We start from the raw sequence: 7,350 nt of genomic DNA on the forward strand, positions 1-7,350 counted from the left end.
TCCATGTGGGTATTTTACACTATTACCACTTCATCAGGATATTTTATACTAGTACCTACTGAACTAGTGGCCTAGTGGTTACAGCATCTGCCTCGGATGCAGGAGGTTGCAGGTTTGAACCCCAACTGAATCATACCAAGGCTTATAAAAATGGTACTAACAACTGCCTTGCTTGGCGCTCAGCATTAAGAGGTTAGTGTTGTGACTGGTCAGCCTGGTGACAGGATAATGTGACTGGGTGGGACATCATGCGACATGTCTGTGGTATGATACCCAAGTGCTAGATATCACTATAAACTAACACACTGCAGACATCGTAGCAATATGACTAAAAAGCTGTTAAAGCTACATTGAAAATCCAAATCGCACACTCACACACATATTAATACCACTTCATGTGCGTAATTTGTATTAACATCACCTCATGTGGGTATTTAAAATTAATCATTTTTTTCATAACGCTTAAGAAGTTACTACTTGACAGTATTACAAAGAATGTCACCATCCTGTATATGTATATAGAGGAGTAGTTAGCTTCTTTTGACTGCTCCAGTGGTCTAATGGCTAGAGCATCCGCCTTGGATATGGGAGGTCTTGGGTTTGATCCCCGGCTGAGTCATACCAAAGACTTACAAAAATGGTACTAACAGCTGCTTCGTTTGGCATTCAGCATCAAGAGGTTAGTGTTAGGACTGATCGGCCTGGTGTCAGAATAATGTGACTGGGTGGGACGTCATGCTACATGTCTGCAGCATGATGCCTCAGTGCTAGACATCACTATAAACTGCCACACTGCAGACATCGTAGCAATATGACTAAAAAATTGTTAAAGCTACATTAAAAAATCTCAATCACACACACACACATATACATTGAGGATCCTATCTATCATTATTTCGCTATATATCATAACATTGGGGATCCTATCTTCATGCTCAAGTTAACTGGTCAATATTTTAGGTTGCATTCATGTTTTCCATTTCTTTTTGGTTTAAGATAAATTTATTAGACTTTGGAGTATATATATATATATATACATATATATATATATATATATATATATATATATATATATATATATATACTAGAAAATGTGCATTGCATATTTGGGATCTCATCCCCAAGGTCAATATTTTATGGTTTCTTTTGTTTCTGCTATATATTATAAAATTCATTTCACATAAAAGGATGAACAATGGTAAAATTGTGCTTTTCATTTTAATGGTATCTCATCTATTATGGTCAAGGTTTTATCTTCAGGGTAATTATCACTGGTCAGGTTTTGTTCCTGGGTGACAATCCAATATGCTCCTTCATCACCCACTGTGGCCTGTGTTGAGATTTCCTTTTTCTCATAAATATTCATTTACCTGCGTACGCTATCACTGGGATGGCAAGTAAATTTTTCATGACATTTGTGGTCCTTGAATGTTTTGAATGGGACAACTGAAAATGGACAATTTCACTGAGATGTTGAATATTGTTATGCTGTGGTGTTCATAATGTATTTGTTTATGCATAGTTTTGAAAAATGGCCTTCTTGGCACTGGGATCCTTGGGAGATAAGGAGCATAGCTGATTGTCACCCATGACTTGTGATGATGCAAGGCTCTCTGATACCATTACGTTATGGCTACTTTGGCAATCAGTGCTTATAAATATGTCTATTGCTTTTTATCTCCATCTTTCTCATTCTTTTAAACAGTCTCTTTAAATGTATCCAGAATTGTTCAGTGACTGATTCAGAAAATTACAGGTTACTTTCTAGGGAAGCAATGTGCTGATTATGCCATACCATTTATTTGTGTATAGTGTGGATTCTCTTTTGCCTCTGGCATGAATTCTGGAATCTATGGTTGCTACTAGTAACAAAATTGAAAGACTCACTGTAAAGTGTTATGACATTAGGTCTTAAATTATGTAACATAAAGAGAGTGAAACAAACAGTTTTAAGTAATTTGATAATTAAGTTCCAAATCCTAAATGTTCTGTCAAAATTACAAAAATATAGAAAGTTCTGAATGAAATCCAAAAGTCTTAAATGTACTGATAATAACACAATGGTGCAATGCAGAACATCTTTGAATGAGTTCACAATAATGTAAACTAGTGTGTATATATTATCAAAAAGTGAATGAGTACTTTAGTAATTGCAATGAATATTTTAAATAAATAATTCCTCTCAAATGAAATCTGAACAGACCTGTAAATTTGGATCATGGATTCCCACAGATGCATCTAAAATAATAATGAATTGTTTGTTTATCAACACCTTATTTATATACATTTTCACATTGCCTAGATGTGAATCATTCCAATGGAAAATTCCAGTCTAATTGTTAACAAGACTAGGGCCTAGAATGTTCTGAACTCAAATACTATATAAACATTCTATTTACAATTTACAATCATGGAAAAAAGTTAAGCACACAATATAAATTAAATATTCATAACAAATGTGGCATTCTCAACAATTACATATTTTCCTGAAAATCATTTTTATAAATTTAAAAATCCTCAAATGAAATATTTTTAGCTGTCTTAGACTAGAAGACCTTATGGTGTGGTTTATTGACTGATGTCGGTCCATCCTATATCACAAGTTTGTTACCACAACTTGGAGGACTGCAATGCGAATTTACACACACACACACACACACTCATCCCATGGTCTTGTTGACCTTAAATGAAAATGGTTCCATTCAGACATCCAATATGTCCACTTCAGTGGCCAGCTTGAAAAAAATGTTATGAATGCACCTGAATGAATGGTCATAACAAAATGGAGTTAAACTGAAAGATGACATATAATAATTTGTTGTCAGTGAAAATGGTGCCTATTTGTCTTCAACAACGGCCGTCATGAAATCTTCTTGTTACTAAATGGTTGGTCATATCAACATTGTGCTTTCATCAAAATGCTTTTTATGATACACAGTTGGTCTTAAATAGAAATGGTGCCAATCTGATATCTCGTATGGAGACTGTGGCAGCCATCTTGAAAGTCTTGTTACTTTTCCAAAACAGAAAGTCATGTCAGCATTGGGTTTTCACCAGAACACTTCTTAAGATGTAATATTGGTCCTTTTTTAAATTGTGCCAGTCTAACTTCCAGGATGGCCACCACAGCAGCTGTCTTGAAGAATTTGCTGTCACTGAAGAGATGGTTTCAATACAGCCATTAAAATGAAGAATCTTGCAAATTGTTTTTAGCCTGTTGTGCACCAGTTCATTGAAGGACTCTTTGTTTTTTTTAAAGCACTGATAACTATCCATACTAATACAATTAATTAACAATAATTCTTTGTTTAGATAATACTGTAAATCTTGATAAAAACTTCATTAAAAATAATAATGCAACGGTCTTGTAGTACTTGTGTTGCAAAACTGAGCCCATTCAAACACAAATTTTTAAGATGCAAATCTTTTACATTTGTTCTGGTTTTTATGAAGAGATAAGCATGACCATTTCTCTATTTGACACTTTGTTATCATTCTCTTCAACACCTTGATTTGATTTTCTGTGACACCTTGTTCTCATTCCATTTAACTTAGTTTTAATTATGTTTAACACCTTGTTCTTGATCTATTCAAACATTTCTCTCATTCTATTTAACACCCTGTTTTCATTCCCTGTGACACCTTGTTCTCATTCTATTTAATACCTTTGTCACTTACTGTTTAACACCTTATTTTCATTATGTTTAACATCTTGTTTTTATTCTGTTCAACACATTTTTCTCATTCTTTTCAACACCTTGTTCTCATTCTGTTCAAAACTATGTTCTCATTCTATTTAACACACTGTTCTCATTCTATTTAATACACTGTTCTAATTCTATTTAATACACTGTTCTCATTCTATTTAATACACTGTTCTCATTCTATTTAACACACTGTTCTCATTCTATTTAACACACTGTTCTCATTCTATTTAATACACGGTTCTCATTCTATTTAACACACTGTTCTCATTCTATTTAACACACTGTTCTCATTCTATTTAATACACTGTTCTCATTCTATTTAAAACACTGTTCTCATTCTATTTAAAACACTGTTCTCATTCAATTTAATACTGTTCTCATTCTATTTAACACACTGTTCCCATTCTATTTGACACCTCATTCTATTTAATACACTGTTCTCATTCTATTTAATACACTGTTCTCATTCTATTTAGCACACTGTTCCCATTATATTTAATACACTGTTCTCATTCTATTTAATACACTGTTCTCATTCTATTTAGCACACTGTTCCCATTATATTTAATACACTGTTCTCATTCTATTTAATACACTGTTCTCATTCTATTTAACACAGTTCCCATTCTATTTAACACACTGTTCCCATTCTATTTAATACACACATTAAATTCTGAGTGTTTCTTAGAATCAATTAAATACTTTGTTACTGAATGTTTGTTAGAACAGATTATACTCAGTGTCAGAGGGTTTTAGAAAATTATATTCTATCACACATTTGTTAGAGAACAGAATACAATCTATGTCATATGGTATGTTAGGCCAGATCATATTCTGCAACAGACAGGGTAGGTTAGGACAATATATTCTCTCTCAGACAGTGTTTGTTCAGACAGATTATATTCTGTGTCAGACAGGATGTATTTAGATTATATTCTGTGCAGACAGGGTTTGTTTGGACAGATTATATCCTGTTTCAGACAGGTTCTTTTTGGACAGATTCTATCCTGTTTCAGACAGGGTTTGTTTGGATACATTATATTCTGTGTCAAAGTGTTTTGTTATGACATATTATATTAGTTACCAGTCAGGGATTCTGTACCATACATGATTTGTCAGGGCAGATTATATTCTACGCCAGACAGGATGTTTTTAAGATAGATTATATTCTGTGTAGGCAGGGTTTGCTTGGAAAGAATATGTTTTGTGTCAAGCAGGGTTTGTTAGGACAGATTATATTCTGTGTCAGTGTTTTGTTATGACAGATTATATTCTGGACCACAGATTCTCTGCCATACAAGGTTTGTCAAGGCAGATTATATTATATGCCATACAGGCTGTTTTAAGACAGATTATATTCTGTGTAGACAGGGTTTGTTTGGATATATTATATTCTTTGTCAGACAAGGTTTGTTAGGATCAATTATATTCAGTGTCAGATAGTGTTTGTTAGAACAGACTACATTCAAGGTTTGTTTGCATTCTGTGTTAGGCTGGGTTTGTTATGACAGATTATATTCTGTGTAATACAGGGTTTGTTAGCACAGATTATATTCTGTATTAGACTGGGTTTGTTAGAAAAGACTATATATATGTTAGGACAGGTTATATTCTTTGTCAGACAAGGTTTGTTTGTATTCTGTGTTAGGCTGGGTTTGTTAGGACAGATTATATTTTGTGTTAGACAGGGTTTGTTAGCACAGATTATATTTTGTGTTAGACAGGGTTTGTTAGCACAGATTATATTCTGTATTAGACTGGGTTAGAAAAGACTATATTCTGTATTAGACAAGGATTGTTTGTATTCTGTGTTAGGCTGGGTTTGTTAGGACAGATTATATTCTTTGTAAGACAGGGTTTGTTAGCACAGATTATATTCTGTATTAGACTGGGTTTGTTAGAAAAGACTATATTCTGTATTAGACAAGGTTTGTTTGTATTCTGTGTTAGGATAGGTTTGTTAGGACAGATTATATTCTATGTCAGTCAGGGTTTGTTCGGACATATTATATTCTTTGTCAGATAGTGTTTGTTAGAACAGACTACATTCAAGGTTTGTTTGCATTCTGTGTTAGGCTGGGTTTGTTAGGACAGATTTTATTCTTTGTAAGACAGTGTTTGATAGCACAGATTATATTCTGCATTAGACTGGGTTTGTTAGAAAAGACTATATTCTGTCATGTTCAGTGTCAGAAGGATTTGCTAGAACAGATTATAAATAATCTATTCTGTGTCAGACCATAATTACTTTGAAATTTCTTCATATACTAAGTATCTTTTTTTTTTTATACATTTTTAAAATGTCCCATGTATTTAAAATATGTCAGCTGTACAAATTATGGAAAAGTACAATAATAATAATAATAATAATAATTGGTTTCTAGAATGTTCTGTGTTATTTCTACCACTGCTTCTGTTGATTTCCTTTCAGATGAGACTTTGGACAAAGAGTGTAGACTTTTTGCAAAATATGTTTGGTCATTTTGTGTTATATCCAAGATTTGTTATGTTTTAGGTCTGTTTGGCAAAATAATCAGCTTCATTGTTCATTCCATGAATTTATGAATTAAAAATGAAAGGAACTAAGACTCAAATAGAAATAACAATTTAGCCTTTCATTAAAATTTGGTAAACCCCCCCCCCATTTCTTTCTTTTTGTCCTGATTGTCTCATCTGTTTTTAATTTAAACTTTAAACAAACTGTATGTAGTTCAATCTTCATCCTTGAGCTCTCCAGTGTAATTAAAATCAAGTTCTCTGATATAACTAGATCTCAGTTAATCACGTTGTCAACCACTGAGAAAAGTAGGTCTCAGCTAATCACACTATTAACCCAAAGATCTCACTTAATTACACTGTAAACCTGATGTTACTCAGTTTTACCTTTCTTTAATTGTCCTAATTAAGATGCTCATTCAAGCCAATACTTTTTAGACTCACTTTGGTCATTAACATACACATGAAAATCTTTTCTTTTTTTTTTTTTCCTTTTTTGAATTCCTTGAGAGAACTTTAATTATTCATACCATTTTGGACTTTGTCAGAAAAAAAATTAATCATTTCACCATTTTTGAGGTCATATAGCTTTAACTGCACACAACCGGAAATAGTAAACGTTTGGAAACTGAAAAATAATATAAAAAATGCTTGTTAAAATGGTAGTTTGGTTAAATATTTTTATCTAAATATTTGTAACTACCATAAGGTAATCTATGTTCATCTGTCAGGTATAATTAATTACAAGGAATAGTGTCTGACGCCCTGATCTTAAGTCATATGACCAGAAATTACAATGTGCAATTACAAAAAAAAAAAAAAACGGACGTGAACATTTTACCAGTAGCCTAGTAGGTAGTACACATGCCCTCGCTTGTATTCAGTAAGGGAAGCAACTGTGTGAGGAAAATTGTGAATCAAGGAGAATAACTACTGTTGGTGTGCCAGTTATTTACTTACATTTATTTTGTGATCCTCTTGTGCAAAATTATCCGGTATTTAAAGTTATTTACATCAAAAACAATTAATTTTTTGATATTAGGATTCTTATTAAATACCATAAACATTTTATTTAATAGATTAGGCAGGTTTCGTTCAAACTATTTCGTTTCTTTAAAGAGCACTTTCTAATTTGCATTCAACCACA

The sequence above is a fragment of the Sinohyriopsis cumingii genome, unplaced genomic scaffold, assembly GCF_028554795.1.
Source record: "Sinohyriopsis cumingii isolate HCF-2022 unplaced genomic scaffold, ASM2855479v2 utg000957l, whole genome shotgun sequence".
Taxonomy (NCBI): domain Eukaryota; kingdom Metazoa; phylum Mollusca; class Bivalvia; order Unionida; family Unionidae; genus Sinohyriopsis; species Sinohyriopsis cumingii.